The 18,413-nt window shown below is 39.3% G+C and overlaps 1 protein-coding gene and 1 non-coding gene across 6 annotated transcripts in view; one reads left to right on the forward strand and one right to left on the reverse strand.

Moving 5' to 3' along the window:
- DLGAP1 (DLG associated protein 1) overlaps positions 1 to 18,413 on the forward strand; it is an 856,099-nt gene that overhangs the window by 809,643 nt on the left and 28,043 nt on the right. The gene's annotated exons all lie outside the window — the stretch shown is intronic.
- Positions 16,438 to 16,627, reverse strand: LOC119053261 (U2 spliceosomal RNA). Its single transcript, XR_005083264.2, has one exon. It is a non-coding gene; the product is annotated as a U2 spliceosomal RNA (small nuclear RNA).

Here is an 18,413-nt window from a genome sequence, read left to right on the forward strand (position 1 = left end):
GACATAAAAGAACCTCTGTATAAATGTTTTTTATTCTATTATGTACCAAAATAGAATTTCTCTACAGATTGAAATCCCAAGAAAGAAATGATACCATCTTTTCTTTAAAAATAAGAGAAAATAACCTCAATTTTCACATTTTAATTCAAACATTCCTGCAGTCAACTGTTCTCTTACCAAATTAATGCTCTGACCTCGGCCCAGCAACCAGAATGTGAAATATTGTGTTATTTGGCCAGAACTAGGAGCAACCGCAAAACTTCAAATGGGCCACTTTTATCATGTGATTGAAAAGTGGAACATTGAATGAATTACTGAAGTTTGTGGGATGATCAGTTCCTTGGTAAACTGAGTAAGTTATTTAAAATTCAATCTCCAAAGGTCTTAGAGATCTAATTTTGGTGCTTAACTTTCTAAAATATACCCTTCTTCAAAGGTCACTTTATAGTTAACCTCTGTCAAGTAAATATGGATTTAAATTGATGTTAATGACTGTTTCCAACCTCTTGAGAAGAAATTCATTGTCAAACAGTCAGGGATTACTTGTATCTTCCATTTCTAATTATAATTCTTTTTACAATTTTGCGGTTAGTAATTCATTTAGATAGGATCTTAAAAAGCAAAATCGGGCAGATAAAATTACCTAATGACAGACAGGTGATTTTTAAAATAATCTAGTGATAAAGCTGAGACTGTTGTTTTCACAATAAATGGCCAATACCATTCATCTCTTCCTTGCCAAAATAAACAAACAGATACTCAACGGTAACCTAACAGAAAGTGAGAGAAAGTAAATAGAGCCAGAGAAAGAAATAGTACAAAAAGAGGAAGAGGAAGACTCCTAAGAGGCCAAGAGACTCATTATAATCTTTTGAATTTGCCACAGTTTAGGAACCAAAACTAACATAGCAAAGTCCACCTGGCTGATTTGTCTATTAAAGGGTAGACTTGTAAACACAGGGTGCTCTTCAGTGGTCCAAATCAAGACAAAAGCTGATAATCCACTAGTAAAAAGTATAATGCACTGGGTAACTGATCTGCTTCAAGAAGAGGAGTCAAAATAAGTATTACGAATGCCATTGATAGCAAACGTGCCACGTTCACTCTCCATGGCTGCCTCCTGGTGGGGCCGCATACCGAGTTAGTTTAAATGCCACGGCAGCTCCAAGCCAGGGACGATGAACGTGACTGGTTTTGAAACGAGACTGCATATCTTAATCCCATGAAGAAAATCCTCATCTCCTTCAAACATTAGCTATCTTTCCTCAATTCCTGTTTCACGGGGTGACTAGCGGCACTGTTTGACGGAATCCACGGGTAACACGCAGGAGTGACGCTAAACAAAGCAGGCAAATCTGGCCACCCCCTGACCCAGGAATACTCCCCTCCGCCCTGGTTCTCTACCCCAGTGTCTCCTAGCATCCTGTCTCCATTCTTTCTCTTCCTTTTGAAGACCCCGGGAATTTGCATGAGGTCTTCTTGTCTTTCAAGCTGAAAATTAGCAAATCTAGTAAACCAATCCTTTCTATTTGCTAAGGTGAGAAAGCTAAGAGCCCCCCAGGGATCTCCTCTTTTCTTCTACATAACAATTGTATTTCAACAGTGGTTCAAACTAAACTTCTTGCATTAGCCCATTAGTGAGTGACTCTAAGACTGTAAGAGTGGACACAAAGAAGAAAAATATTATTTTCATTATAAAAACAGTATTCAAATTTACTTGGAAGAAAATATGCAGCAGCATAATAACAGTTTATAACTCTCTGATGGGCTTTAGAGTAATTTAAAAAAGTGGTTACAGGCCCTGGCTGGCGTAGCTCAGTGGATTGAGCACCAGCTTTCGAACCAGAGTATCGCGGTTTGATTCCCAGTCAGGGCACATGCCTGGGTTGCAGGCCAGTTCCCAGAAGGGAACACACAAGAGGAATCCATACATTGATATTTCTCTTCCACTTTCTCCTTCCCTTCCCCTCTCTCGAAGAATAAATAAATAAAATATTTTAAAAAACTGGTTACATATGTGTACATGTATAAATATATATTCTTATTCAGTATCATCTATCTTTTCTATAATTGAATAATCTAATGATAAGAAAAGTAATGTAGTGCCCTGGGTGGTATAGCTCAGTGGGTTGAGCACGGGCTGCAAAACAAAAGGTGGCAGTTCTATTCCCAGTCAGGGCATTGGCCTGGGTTGCAAGCCAGGTCCCAGCAGGGGATGTTCCAGAGGCAGCCACACATTGATGTTCCTCTCCCTCTCTTTCTCCTTCCCTTCCCCTCTCTCTAAAAAATTAATAAATAAAATAAAATAATGTATTTATATTATGAAAATTTATAAATTACAGAAATAAAATAAAGTTCCTCATAATCCTACCCATTAACCATGAACTAATTAATATAGGGGTATATAGTTTTACCCCTACTTTTTCCAGGAACTTTTTTAAATTTATTATTTTTTTATTGATTATGCCATTACAGTTGTTCTATTCCCCCCCTTCATTCCCCTCCACCCTACCCCCCCGTCCCCACCATTACCCCCTTTAGTTTATGACCATGTGTCTCAAGTTCTTTAGATTCTATATTTCCCATACTATTCTTGCCCCCCATCTATTTTCTATCTACTGTCTATGCTACTTATTTTCTGTACCTTCTCCCCCCTTCTCCTCCTCCCACTCCCCTGTTGCTAACCCTCCACGTGATCTTCATTTCTATGGTTCTGCTCCTGATCTAGCTGTCCTCTTAATTTGCTTTTGTTTTAGGTGTGGTTGTTAATAACTGTGAGTTTGCTGTCCTTTCACTGTTCATCTTTTTTATCTTCTTTTTCTTACATAAGTCCCTTTAACATTTCATATAGTAAGGGCTTGGTGATGATGAACTCCTTGAATTTCATCTGATCTGAGAAGCACTTTATCTGTCCTTCCATTCTAAATGAAAGCTTTGCTGGATAGAGCAATCTTGGTTGTAGGTCTTTGGTTTTTATGACTTGGAATACTTCTTTCCAGCCCCTTCTTGCCTGTAAGGTGTCTTTTGAGAAATCCGCTGACAGTCTGATGGGCACTCCTTTGTAGGTGACTGTCCCCTTATCTCTTGCTGCTTCTAGAATTCTCTCTTTCATTTTAATCTTGGCTAATATAATTATGATGTGCCTTGGTGTGTTCCTCCTTGGGTCCAAATTCTTTGGGACTCTCTGAGCTTCCTGGATTTCCTGGAAGTCTATTTCCTTTGCCAGATTGGGGAAGTTCTCCTTTATTATTTGTTCAAATAAGTTTTCCACTGGTGGCTGTGCCTTTCCCCCTTCTGGTACCCCTATAATTCGCATGTTGGAGCGTTTAAAGATGTCCTGGAGGTTCCTAAGGCTCTCCTCATTTTTTTGAATTCTTGCTTCTTGACTCTTTTCTGTTTGGCCATTATTTGCTTTCTTCTGGTCCACTCCATTGATTTGAATCCCAGTTTCCTTTTCATTGCTATCGGTTTCCTGTGCAATTCCCTTCATTTCAGTTAGTTTTGCCTTCATATGTTTGTCTAATTTGTGGTTATAATCAACCAGTTCTGTGAGGATCCTGATCACCAGTGTTTTAAACTGTGCGTCTGAGAGTTTTGCTATTTCTTCATTGCTTAGATTTATAGGCTCTGGGGCTTTGAGATCTTCTTGAGCCATTTTTGGTCTGTTTGCACCCATTAAGTATGAGCAGCGGAGCTTTGGACTCCCAGATTGCTGGGTTGTGATGCTGTATGTGGGGGCGTGGTCAGAGCAGGGAAATGGTGACCCCCTCTGCTGTTTCGCACCACTGCGTGAGGAACAGAACCTTAGGTGGTTCACCAGGTCAGGGCCACTCAGGTCGCTGGGTTATGATGCTGCTGTATGTGGAGGCGGGGTCAGAGCAGGGAAATGGCGGCACTCACCGCTGGGGCCTGCTGGGTCCTGTCTAATCGCCCACTCCCTCGCTTGTCTATCTGCGCACGAATGCGCGACCACAGTCAACCCGCAGCCCTGCTCCCTCGCTGTTTCCCCTCGGTCACTCACTGGGTCGCTCACTAGGTCCAACCCTGCGTCTGGGTTCCAGGTGCCTGAATCTGTCTGACCGAGTTTTCCTGTGCAACCCCACTCCACCAGCTGCTGGTTTCGCCCCTCTTACCGGTCAGGCTGAAGAATTTGTTGTTATCAGACTTCCGAAAAGTTCAATTTTCTGTGTTCTGGCTATGTTTTCTGTTGCTAATATTTAGTTGTCTCTAAACTTGGTTGTGTGAGAAAGCACAACGTCTCCACCTATGCCTCCATCTTGGCAGAAGTCTAGGAACATTTTATTGTATTTTATTTTTGTGTTCATTACAAAAATAAAGCAAAACCATCAGACTTCCCTGTGCCACTTGTTTCTAATCCTTTTTTCTTTTTCATAGAAGTCAAGCAAGCACTGCTAAGGTATTTGATTTCACACTATTAAAAGAATTTCCTAACTTCAAAATTATTGATACAAAAATACTTTTTAGAATATCAAACTGTTGTTGAATCTCACTCTATAGTGATACTTTTTGAGGCTGCCCAGGTTGATTTTAAAACCTTCCACTTAGAAGGGTAGGATTGAAGGTGGGAGGTGGGGATGGGTGAGGCTGCGGAGAGTGGTCAGGGGAAAATGTACTCAAGCAATAGTAAATAATTAAATAATTAATCAATTAAAAAATAAAACCTTCACCTTAGAAGTTAAATAATCTTGGACAATTATCTTAATACATGAACAAAAATTACATGTATTCCAAAGGTAGTTAAAAGAGATAAGTGAAATAAGAAAATAATATACTTAGTCCAGTGTCTGGTCCTAGTGAGAATGGAATAAAAGCAAGTAATAATATTAGTAATAGTATTGAAGTAATATTTGTCTTTTATTTTAAAATATTTATTTCTCAATTACAGTTTTCTTTCATATGGTTATGCATTGGATTCAGATATACAGCATAGTGGTTAGACAATTACATACTTTACAAAGTGTTCCCCTGATATTTCCAGTACCTACCTGGCACCATACATAGTTATTACAGTATTATTGACTATATTTCCTAAGCTGTAAACATTCTCATGACTATTCTGTAACTACAAGTTTGTACTTCTTAATCCTTTCAGCTTTTTCACCCAGTTTCCCAGCCCCCCTCCCCTTTGGCATCTACTAGTCTATTTTCTGTGTCTGTGAGTCTCTTTTTATTTTGTTTGTTCATTTATTTTTTATTTTCTATATAAGTGAAATCACATTTTTGTCTTTCTGTGACTGACTTATTTCACTGAACAGAATACCTCCTAGGTCTATATATGCTATTACAAGTGGTAAGAAGCCCTTCATTTTCATGGCTAATATTCCATTGTATATATGTACTATCACTTTTAAAAAATATGTTTTATTGATTATGTTATTATAATTGTCTCGTTTTTTTCTCCCCTTTATTCCCCTCTGCCCTGTACCTCTCTCCCATCACATTCCCCCACCTTAGTTTATGTCCGTGGGTCATACATATACGTTCTTTTGCTTCTCCATTTCCCATACCATTCTTAATCTCCCCCTGTCTATTTTGTACTGACCATTTATGCTTCTTATTTCCTGTACCTTTTCCCCATTCTCCCTGCTCCCCCTCCCCACTGATAATCCTCCGTGATCTCTATTTCTATTAATATTTTCCTGTTCTAATTGTTTGCTTTGTTTGTTTTCTTTTTGTTTTTGTTTTTTAGGTTCAGTTGTTGATAGTTGTGAGTTTCTTGTCATTCTACTGTGGGCATTTATCTTTTTCTTTTTCTTAGATAAGTCCCTTTAACATTTCATAAAATAAGGGCTTGGTAGTGATGAACTTCTTCAACTTGACCTTATTTGGGAAGCACTGTACCTGTCTTCCCATTCTAAAAGATAGCTTTGCTGGATAGAGTAATCTTAGATGTAGGTCCTTGCTTTTCATGACTTTGAATACTTCTTTCCAGCCCCTTCTTGCCTGCAAGGTTTCTTTTGAGAAATCAGCTGATAGCCTTATAGAAACTCCTTTGTAGGTAACTATCTCCTTTTCTCTTGCTGCTTTTAAGATTCTTTCCTTATCTTTAATCTTGGGTAACTTAATGATGATGTGCCTTGGTGTGTTCCTCCTTGGGTCCACCTTCTTTGGGACTCTCTGAGCTTCCTGGACTTCCTGAAAGTCTGCTTCCTTTGCCATATTTGGGAAGTTCTCTTTCATTAATTGTTCAAATAAATTTTCCATTTCTTGCTCTTCCTCATCTCCTTCTGGCACCCCTATAATTCAGATGTTAGAACATTTAAAGTTGTCCCGGACATTCCTAAGCCTCTCTACATTTTTTTGAATTCTTGTTTCTTCATTCTGTTCTGGTTAAATACTTATTTCTTCCTCCTGCTCCAAACCATTGATTTGAGTCCCAGTTTTCTTCCTGTCACTGTTGGTACCCTGTACATTTTCTTCTATTTCACATTTCATACCTTCACTTTTTCCTCTATTTTGCGACCATGTTCAACCAATTCTGTGAACATCCTAATTACCATTGTTTTGAACTCTGCATCTGATAGTTTGGCTATCTCTTCATCACTTAGTTGTATTTCTTCTGGAGTTTTGATCTGTTCTTTCATTTGGACTGTATTTTTTTGTCTTGGTGTGCCTGTTATGTAGTAAGGGGTGGAGCCTTAGGTGTTCACGGCGGGGGGGGGGGGGGGGGGGGCAACCCATTTCACTGCTATATGACCCTATATGTGGGAGAGAGGGTCTGAGAAAAAACAATACCACTTGCTCAGCTCTTGGTCAGCTTTCAGTCACTTCCCCCACTACCTGCAAGCAAATTGGGCCCTTCTGGTGCTTCCCAATTGGGCCCTTCCCAGATGGGTGGGCTTGTGTTGGTTTTAGGATCCTGGGAGTCTCAAGTGAACTCTCCTGTGAGGCCGGGAGTTTCTCCTGTGGCCTTAACCCCCACAGGTTTTTTTCAGTCAGAGGTTTTAAGGCTTTATTTCCCTGCACTGGAACCCTGGGTTGCATGGTCTATCTGACTCCAAAGTTATTCCTCCTGGTTTAGCCACACATAAATGTGGGACTGCCCAGTCCTCCAGCCACCGCTTCTCTGAGAGTTCTCTCTGCCCTGGCTGCCCATCTCTGCCCCTCCTACCAGTCTTGATAAATGTTTCTTCTTTAACTCCTTCATTGTCAGACTTCCATACAGTTCAATTTTCTGGCAGTTCTGGTTATTTTTGTTTTTAAATTTGTTGTTGTCCTTCTTTTGGTTATGTGAGGAAATAAAGTGTATCTATGTATGCTTCCATCTCGGCTGGAAGTTGCCACTTTTTTATACACTTGTCTATTGATTGGCACTTGGTCTGCTTCAATACCTTAGGTATCATAAGTAATGCTGCAATGATATATTCTTTTAAATTAGTGTTTTAGGGATAAATACCCAGAAGTGGAATTGCTGAGCATAAGACAATTCTGTTTTTCATATTTTGAGGAAACTCCATACTGTTTTCAATAGTGGTTGCATTTCCAGAAATTTCTAAAGTTGTCGGAATCATCCTATGACAAAATTTAGTAATATTTTAAAAACCAACTAATATTATAGCAAAAGCTTTCTCATTATTAAAAATTTATAACAAATACTTATTTTAATGACTATGCCATATTTTAAAATATAGATGGACCATAATTCACTTCCCCCTTTCTTCTGTTGTTGAATAGCTACATTATTTCTAGATTGACTTTTATTTCAAAATAATTAAAAAATACACATGTCTACAGTATCTCTGAGGCCTTCTGAAACTACATAATAGTAAAAGGATTTCTATTCTGTTTTGGCACACATTGCCAAGGATAAAGAGAGCAGGAGAGGGAAAACACACACACACAGAGCCAATGTTGAAAGCTGGATGGCAGATAGACAAGTGATAACCTACTTAGCTGACCAGAGAAACTGAATCTAAAGCCATTGATGCAGAAATCCAAGATGTAATTTGATTTAAATTTCAGAACCCACAAAAGGCATTAAGTCTTAGGTGAGCTTTAGGTGCTTTGTAGATACCCTTAATTTACTTGAGAAAGTTTCTTTCTATTCCCAGGTTTTTAAGAATTATGTTCAGGAATTAATGTTGGATTTTGTCAAATGCTTCTTTTTGCGTGTATTGAGAAGTCACAAGGTTTTCATTTTAGACTGTTGACATGATGGATTGCCTCAATTGATATTTTTAAATATGGTAAAGTACATATAATATAAAACTTACCATTTTAAGCATACTATTAATTAGCATTAAGAAATTGACAATATTGTGCTATCAAAACATTTTTATCATTGTAAACAGCAATCTCATACACATGTGGTAAAGTTTTTTGTTTGTTTGTTTGTTTGTTTGTTTGTTTTTTAAGAGAAAGGGGAGGGGAAGGAGAAAGAGAGGGAAGAAAACATCAGTGTGTGAGAGACACATCCATCAGTTGCTTCTCACACATGCCCCAACAGGAGACCAGGTCGCATCCCAGGAATGTACCCTGACTGGGAAATAAACTGGCGACCTTTCACTTTGCCGGATGATGCTCAACAAACTGAGCCACACAGGTCAGGGCCATGTCGGAAAATTTTTTACTACAAATTCAATTTCTTTAACAGAGGACTATTCAGATCATTGATTTCTTTTTTTAATGGTTTTATTTATTAATTTTCAGAGAGACGAGAAGGGAGGAAGAAAGAGAAGGACAGAAACATAGATATGTGAGAGAAACATCAGTTTGTTGCCTTTCGCAAGCCCCCAACTGGGGACCTGGCCCACAACCCAGGCGTGTGCCCTGACAGGGAACCCAACCAATGACCTTTTTGTTCACAGTCCAGTGCTCAATCCACTGAGCCACACCAACCAAGGCTGGATCATTGATTTCTTATTGCTTGAGTCTTGGTATTTGTGTTTTTTAAGGAACTTATTCATAATATTTCTTGAATATCATTTTAGCCCTGGCCAGTACGACTCAGTTGGTTCAAGCGTCTTCCCATTAACTGAAATTATCTTCAGATTTAATTATCTTTAAATTTATATAATAAGAATATAAGTCTCATATTTATCCACAGAGTTATGATTTCCAGTGTTCCTCATTCCCCTGCATATTCTATCTGGCATCATTTTCTTTCTGCTTGGAGAAATTTTTAAAAACCATTCTTATAGTGCATCTCTACTCATGATGAATTCTTTCAGTTTTGGGGCATTGAAAAAGTCTTTATTTTGTCATCATTTTAAAAAGGTCTTTCTGCTGCATCTAGCACTGTAACTCATCAGATTTTTCTTTCAAAAAGGAGTAAAAATTCCCCGTGCACTGAACGTAGTGAATGCTCTGTTGGGACCCTGTGCAGATCTCTGGTGTTTTCTCCGTACAGTTCTTGCCTCTGCCACACTCTGCCTTGCAAACTCCAGCTGCACTGCCTTCCTCAAACTTCCAGTGATGTCTCATCAAGTCAGGGAGACCACTGGCTCCACAAGGGGGACCACTCCCTATGCTTTGGCCTTGAAATTTTCCCCAGTCAGTGATGAGGTACAATCATAGACTTCATCTGTCCCACAGTTTTCATTGTCTGATGTCCAATGGTTTAAAAGCAGTTGTCTCGTGTATTTTGCGAGTTTTTTGTGTTGTTTCAGATAGAAGAGTAAATTCAGTCATTCTTACCCCATTCTGGCCAGAAGCAGAAGTCATCCATGTAGATTTTATCTGGCCTTAACAGGGGCGAGTCCTGTTATTTAACACTATCTTAACTTGGAAGGTCGTGAAATGTAGTCACAGGGGGATAAAAAGGATCATTCTAGTCAAGAAATTTGAATTGAAAATAGATTCACCTTTCTGTCTCAGATCTGAGAATAGGATACAATTAACATTAGAACCTTTTTTGGTGTAAGTTCACTGATTCAACATTCCAACAGGGTTTCCTCAGTTTTCAATTAAGATTATGCATAGATGGAGATTCTCAGCTGAGGTCTAGGCCCAGTCTCCTGTTGTTGCCATCTTCCTCCTGTTGCCATACTGCTGTCACGATCTCTAGTTCAACCACAAGAGGTAAGTGTGGACTGCACTTATCTCTTGTGTCTGAACTAGATCACAACTCAGCTTTCATAAGGTTAGATATTGATGATATATTTTGGGAAAACTTATAAAGCAATGATTTTTGATTTTGACAACTAAAAGTATTAAGGGAAGGTAGAAGTTTTGAAATTATATATTTTTGTTATTTGTTAACATTGTCAAATTAACAAACCGAGATCTGTTTTTAGTGGTCTTATAGCAATTTTCTAGAAAGGAAACTCCAGAATGTCCAGGGGGGTGTTGGTATATGTATATTTAATATTTTCATTCATGTCTTTATAAAGGACTGCTTAACTGCCTGGAATCTTTAGCTAGAGATCATCTATGTGAGATGTTGTGATACAATAATGACAATTTGCCTTCAGCATCCAGGAAATTAGAGAAGAAAACTTTAACTAGAATAAATGGGTAGTAAATTACTCTGAGACTTCTTTTCTACCTTCAACAACCCCCTCACCCCGACCATTCCTTGTGAAATAGGTGAAATTAGGTAATAGTGAATGCCTGCAGTAGGATTTGCGTGTTGGGAGGTAGGTGTATGCAAGGGAAGGCCAAGATCCCTTCATTTATATCCATGTGATGGGAATCGGAGTAGATGGATATTTTGCTGATTTGCATAAAAGCCTCTGGTCTTTCTTATCTTCAGTTGGTGGAGCCATCTCCTTCTCTCCTTGTATACCTTTTGTGTATCACATGACAGTGCGTAGACCTCCAGGAGACACTTAATGCTGGGGTGGAGGGTAATGCTGGCATCAAAATACGCTTGCGAATGACACCTACCATTTCAGCAAGTCGGTGAGTGCACAGGTTGAGGCACAGGTGTTGGAGGAAGGCACTGGAAATCTGTTATGAGTGCTGCTCTCCATTTCTGGAAACAAATGCCTCTGTGAATGAGATTGTTATACTTTCATCACCTAAATTACTTCTACTTCTATAAAACTCTGAGTTTTAAAAATCGTCCTTGCCTTATACATTCAAGTTTACAGCCTTATAACTGGGTAGAACAAGTGTCTGGAGAGGTAGGTAGCATTGTTTTCTTTTTTATCAAATGTCAACTACTATAAATGGTCTTTTTTTATTGCAAATGACTTAAGTATATAAACTTCGGGCTTCTAGTAAACTAGGCAGGACATTAAAACAAAAAAGCCAAAATTGAGACAGCATTTTCTGACAGCCAGTTCAGGCAACACAGACTTGGAAAGACCTTTGGCAGTCAAAAAACATACCTCCTTTGCCAACTCAGAAGCTTTGGATCAATCCCCACTCCTCACAGTTTACTTGGAGTACTGCATTGTCTAGTACCCAGTATTGATTTTATATTTGGCAAACAACCTCTTTTCTTTGCCAAGTTAACAATGCCATCATCTAGCCAAATAGTTCCTTACAGCATACCTCAGTTTTAAAGGCGTGGCATTCATTGTGTTTCAGATTTCAAAAGCCTGAAACTTGGCATAATTCTTGACATGCCTCATACACTCTTTCGTTTTCTTTTGTTTTCTTTCTTTCTTTCTTTCTTTCTTTCTTTCTTTCTTTCTTTCTTTCTCTCTTTCTCTCTCTCCCTCTCTCTCTTACTTTCTTTCTTTCTTTCTTTCTTTCCTTCCTTCCTTCCTTCCTTCCTTCCTTCCTTCCTTCCTTCCTTCCTTCCTTCCTTCCTTCCTTCCTTCCTCTTTCCTTTTTTTGTCTATCTTTCTGTCTTTTCTTTTTTAGAAGATTTTATTTATTTATCTTTAGAGGGGAAGGGAAGGAGAGAGGGAGAGAAATATCAATGTATGGTTGCCTCTCGTGCATCCCCTGCAGGGAACTGGCCTGCAACCCAGGCATGTGCCCTAACTGGGAATTGAAACTCCATCCTTTGGTTCACAGGCCTGTACTCAATCCACTGAGCTACACCAGCCAGGGCCTTTCTGTCTTTTCTACCTTCCTCTCCTTCTTTTTTTTTTTTACACATTTTTCAAGATAATTTAATTTACAAAAAGAAAACCGAGCATTTAACTCACAGGCCTATGGCCTTCATTTGACCCCAAAATAAGACCACAATAAAAAAGAACTGTGAGTGAGACCTGTCAGGCTTTTAGTTACCTGAGGGCAATAGTCAAGGAGTGACTTAATATCCTGGTTGCTGAGGGAAATCAGTTCCTCCTGCTGCACAGTCAGTTCAAGGATGTTCTGCTGAAACTTCTAAGTGAGGTTTTTATGGTGACACCTCACCAGAAGCTCACCTCAGCTCACTGTACTAGCACCTGCCCAGCTGGTACCAAAAGGAGGCTGGCAACAATGCTGGGTCCTCTATGAAGCTATCAGATGATAACAAGCCCACTGTGGTTATTTTCCATTTCCTCCCTTTTTTTATTTGACAAATATATTACAATTATGTGGAGTAGAGAGAGTCTTTGTGTTGAAAACCTATTCTGTTTTCCTTTTCATAAAGAGACTTTAAGTAACCAATGGATGCTTGTATTGAGGTAGTTTTAAAATCTGTTGAAAGGACAGAATTTGTGAAGAAAGGTTGCATTACACCTAGGTTCTTCCACGAACTGTTTTAACTGGGAAGTTATGTGACAAGAAAGCATGAACCTCTTTTCTAGGAAGTTCTAATTCTTGATCTCAATCTCCTCATCCCCACATCTTTCTTTTGACCTCTTTTATTTTATATAAGGAGATTTCTCAGGTTTTTACATCAGTGAACGGTGCCATTTCACAACATACCAAGATGATTGCATTTTTGAAGATCCCACAAATATTCAGTCTTGACAGAAGGCTTGCTGGAAAATATCTGAAGTCCCCTACAAAGAACAGCATAGGACTAGTGTTTCTCCCTTCGAAACTAGATTTAGCCCTGAAAAGCAACCATTATGTGAATGAGGAGGACAGAGGAAATCACCAGAAGCCAGAGGATTCTGTAACAGAATGACTGTTCATTAAGATAATTTTATGACTTGAGTCTCACATAGTGGAATGCCTTGCAGGTCCAAAGCATGTGTATTCTAAAGATAACATCTGCGCTTAGTTTTTGTTCATGACTTATTTTGTTTCGACGGCCCCATCAGACAGGGCAGATGAGAATGGGCCTCTCGGATTCACCATCCATGTGTTGATTTGCAACCTGCTGTACAGAAAAGTCGTGGGATGGGGACAGAAAATCCTCTGATTGAAATACAAACTGGTTTTATAGGAGGAACACAAAGCAACAGCAGAGGTGAATACTAACAAGTGACTTTCCTCTTGCTATTCAGAACAGACAAGGTATTGTGTGCCATACTGGTTGATCCAGTCTTTAGTTTCATGGTTTTTGCTCCTTAGGCCAGAATATTGGCCGGTCTTTTTTCAGAAGTTGTAATTATTACACATTGTGCCTTCAGGGCATGAAAGACCCAAGAAGCTTCAATACTGGAAACTGTGAGTTCAAAAATAGCCAGGCACTGGGTTCAGCTTTTAGATTTTTACCAGCAACCCGAAATTGATCTATTTTTTTAAAAAAAGACAGAAATAAACCCAATGACTCCTTCTGTGTTTTTATCAAAATTTTAAAACTACAACAAACAACTTGATTACATCCTTCACCAAGAAGGAACTTTGCACATGAAAGACTTAAAATGTTTTGTAGAGCAGAACATTCTTTGAAAGCTCTGGGTGGAAGAAAGCACTTGCTTGAGGAACTTAATTGATAGAAACAGTGCAGCTGGACACGGCTGCCTGAGTTCAAAGGCACCGCTTTTAATCCCAAACCATTTTCATTTTACTTAACTTTTATTTCTTTCTGGGTGACTAACCTGCAAACTTCTACTAATCTACTGCCAAGTAATTTTTCTTAAGAAGGTGGATATTTTACAAGATTCATAGCCAGGAGCCTTCTGTGGGGAATGCTGGTGGTACAGCTTTGTGTAGATAAAAACAGAGGCACAGGAAAGTAGGTCGTCCTGTTTTGTATGTGAAACAGACTCTGTCTCTGGCAAGTTCGCTCCAGTTGAAAACAATAAGGCACTACTAGTCCGTCTTTAAGTCTGGAAATGTAATGCCTCCGGCAGTACTTGATCTTGGAGAGTGGAGCCTGGTGTTTTTTCATAGTTGGGATTTTGTGTTAGTAGAACAACCAGAATGTCAACCGATGCAGAGAGAGCCATCCAATTCACACGTATGCAGCTAGAGAGACAGCTCAGCTTCAGGAGATGACATTTAGCACTTTGAGGATGAACAAGAGTATAGAATGGCCTACCACAGCCATTGCTAGTACCAGAGATCTATAACACTGCTTTCAAACATTCATACTCTGTGATGTTTTTAATGGCCATTTGAGAGTTTAAAAACTTATAAAATGACCAGGTATAATGCATTCAACAGAAGTAATTTCTTGAAAATAGCAAACAGTGAAACAGGCCAGTTTTGTCTGTTCTATTTCCATAAAATGAATAATACATTTGATCATTTGGCCACCCTGAATAACTAACACAGATCAATAATGCAGCCACTTTTTTTTTACTACATATTTATTTTCTAAGAGGAAATTTTGATTTATGGAGATTATTGGTGTCTCTCTGTTTGGTGACTTCCAGGCTTTCTGCAGTCTTGCAAATAACTACTTAGCAGTTTTGTTCTGGTATTCTTCATTTTTGATGGACCAGCATATTAGTCTTAATTGGCTTTTAATGCGTGTTCCAGAAAAGTTAAGAAACATATCTGGTTTCTTAAATGTTTTTAACAACATTTAATTAAATGTTGTATGGAGGTTGTTTGGTACACCATCCTTTAAGGCTGGCACTGTGGAACGTGAAGCAGTAATTGAAAATCAGTGGGCAAATGAGCAATCTTAAAATAGTGTAATCATTAACTGGTCAAGAAAATGTACCACTTCCCACCCACTAAAATTACAACTGTTAAAAAAAACACAGAATAAATGTTGAGAAGGATGTGGAGAGAATGGACCCCTTATTCATTGTTGATGAGAATGTAAAACAGTGTATCTGCTCAAGAGACCAGTATGACAGTGCCTCAAAAATTAAAAACAGAATTGCCATATAACTTAGTAATTCTGCTTCGACTGTGTACCAAAAAGAAGTGAAAGCAGGATCTCTAAGAGATATTTCTACACCCATGTTAATAACAGAATTATTCACAATAGCCAGAGAGTAGAAGCAACCCAAGAATCCACCAGGAGATAAACAGAACATGTTTGCACATACAATGGTCCTGTTATTTGATGTTTGCTTTTAGAGGTTTCTGTCACCAGCAGGCAACCATGTCCAAAAGTATCAAATGGAAAATTCCAGAAATAAACAATTCAGAAGTTTTATACCTTTCAAAATCATTTTATTTTCCAATTATAGTTGACATACATTATTGTATTAGTTTCAGGTGTACACTCCAGTGCTTAGACATCGTGTAACTTACTAAGTTATTAACCACCCTGATAAATTTTGTAACCATTTGACACCATACATAGTTATTAGAATATTATTGACCATATTCCCTATGTGTACTTTGCATCCCCGTGTCTGTTCTGTAACTACCAGTTAGTGCTTGTTGATCCCTTCACCTTTTCACCCATCCCCCCAGCCTCCCTCTCTATGGTTTCTGTCAAAATGTTTTCTGTATTTACGAGTCTGTTTCTGTTCTGCTTGTTCATTTATTTTGTTTTTTAGATTCAATTGTTGATAGACATGTATTTATTGCCATTTTATTGTTTATATATATATTTCTTAAGATTTTATTTATTTATCTTTAGAAGGGAAGGGAAGGAGAGAGGGAGAGAAATATCAATGTATGGTTGCCTCTCGTGCATCCCCTGCTGAGAACTGGCCTGCAACCCAGGCATGTGCCCTGACTGGGAATTGAACCTCCATCCTCTGGTTCACAGGCCTGTGCTCAATCCACTGAGCTACACCAGCCAGGGCTATTGTTTATATTTTTATCTTTTTTTCTTCTTCTTCTTCTTCTTCTTAAAGAAGATCCTGTAACATTTCATGTAATACTGGTCTGGTAGTGGTGAACTTTAGCTTTTTCTTGTTTGGGGAGCTCTTTATCTGTTCTTCAATTCTAACAAATAGCTTTTCTGGATAGAGTAATCTTGGTTGTAGGTCCTTGCTTCTCATCAGTTTGAATATTTCTTTCTTTTCTTTATATTTAAAAATTTTTTATTGGTTGATTTTTTTGTCGTTGTTAGAGAGAGGGAGAAAGAGAAACATCAATTTCTTGCTCCACTTATTTATTCATTCACTGGTTTAATTCTTATATGTGCCCTGACCTGAGATTGAATCCATAATCTTGGTACATTGGAACAATGCTCTAACTAACTGAGCAACCCAGCCAGGGCTGGAAATTTTTTACCAATCCTTCTGGCCTACAAAGTTTCTGTTCAAAACTCAGCTGACAGTCTGTGTGTGTACCATCTCTGAAAATACTGCAATACCAGGTTGATATGTGGAGTAGACAGAAGGTGCTCCTATTCCATATCCTAACCCCAGATATCCACTTAATCTATTGACTGTGGATAAAGGACATATCGTATATTAAACTGATAACAATAGATACTGCACTTTATCTTAGCAAAAGGCTAAGAAATGATCAGTTGACAGTCTTATGGAAGCTCCCTTTTACTTAGCTAACTGCTATTTTCTTGCTGCTTTTAAGATTCTCTCTGCCTTTAAACTTTTACACTTTAATTATGTGGTGTCTTGGGACTCTCCACAACCTGGACTTATATGTCTATTCCTTTACCTTTCCTTTAAGTTAGGAAAGTTTTCTGTCATTATTTTTCAAACAGGTTTTTAATTTCTTGCTCTCTCTCTTCTTCTGGCCCACCCATCATGCAAATGTTGGTATGCTTGAAGTTGTCCCAGAGGTTGCTGACACTATCCTCTGGGTTTTTTTAGATTCTTTTTCCTTCTTGTTATTCTGATTGGTTGTTTTTTGTTTCCTTATGTTCCAAGCCATTGATATGATACTTGGCTTTATCCACTCAACTATGATTTCCCTGTAAATTGTTCTTTATATCAATTAGTGTATCCTTCATTTCTGACTGGGTCTTTTTTATACTGTTGAGGTCCTCACTAAGTTCCTTGAGCATCCTTATAACCAGTGTTTTGAGTTCTACATCTGATAGATTGCTTATTTCCATTTTGTTTAGCTCTTTTTCTGGAGGTTTGATCTGTTCTTTCATTTGGGCCGTGTTTCTCTGTCTCCTTGTTTTGGCAGCCTCCCTGTGTTTGTTTCTATGTATTAGATAGAGCTACTTTGACTCCATGTCTTGGTAGAATGTCCTAATGTAGTACGTGTTCCATGAGCTTCAGCAGCACAAACTCCTCGATCACCCAAGCTGTGTGTGGGCTATGTACACCCTTCTCCTGTAATTGAGGCTTGATTGTTGTTGGCATGTGAATTGGAAGGATTTACCCCCAAACCAATCACCTGCAAAGAATGCTTGTGACCATGACCTCTGTGGTCACAGACCTCTGACCACAGTGGTGGATCAGCTGTGCAGAGGCCCTCCCTCCAGGGCTGGATTTACTTCAACAAGGCTCTGGTTCCTGCTGAGTCTGCCCCTTAGTGTTTTGCTTGTGGTAGTGGTTGGCTGGTGATGCTTCAACATGGTCTAAAGCTGTCTACTGGCTGTGCTGGCTCTGGCACCTCCTAGCAGGTGCAGACCAAGGTCACCTGGCTTAAGCTATAAGGCGATCTGCTGATGGCTGCTACTTGTGCTGGGCTTGGAGATGTCCAGATGAGTGCCAGCCATGAACCAAGGCTGGCTACAACTGGTGCTGGGCCTGGGTCTACTTACCAAGAAGTACGGGGCAGGCTGAGACCAAATGCTGCTTATTTGAGAGATTGTAGGGAAGTCTGAAGCCTGAGCCAAGACAGGCCATTCATATGGAAAAGCCACAGGAAACAGTTTGGGTGGGCCCAAAAGTTTGGTGGGGTGGGGTCTCAGAGAATCACCACCAGGACAGGGCAAACTGTGAGCCAGCTTGATGGAGGCTCAACTATGACATCTGCTTGTCCACTCTGTAGGGGGAATGGCTCAGGAAAGGAACAATGACCTCTGCCAGCACTTCTGTCTGGGACAGAGCTACTCCCCCACTCTCGCCCTGATGCTGGACAATTCAGTTCCTCCTCATATGTCCCTGGTGCTTTCAAGCTGCTGCCCCAGTCCTGGAGCTCAGAGGGAGTGAGTGCGAGTCGGTTCATACATGGGCCCTTTAAGTGGAACTGCTCTCTATTTTCCTCAGCCTCAATCCCTGCTGGCTTTTATGGCTTTTATGGCTCTTCCTGGCATTGGAACCCTGACATGGGGAACCCAGTGTAGGGCTGGAACCCTTTGCTCCTCAGGAAGGACCTTTGTAGCCAAGATATTC

Source organism: Artibeus jamaicensis, unplaced genomic scaffold, assembly GCF_021234435.1.
Source record: "Artibeus jamaicensis isolate MK-2021 breed Jamaican fruit bat unplaced genomic scaffold, CSHL_Jam_final contig_354, whole genome shotgun sequence".
Lineage (NCBI taxonomy): Eukaryota > Metazoa > Chordata > Mammalia > Chiroptera > Phyllostomidae > Artibeus > Artibeus jamaicensis.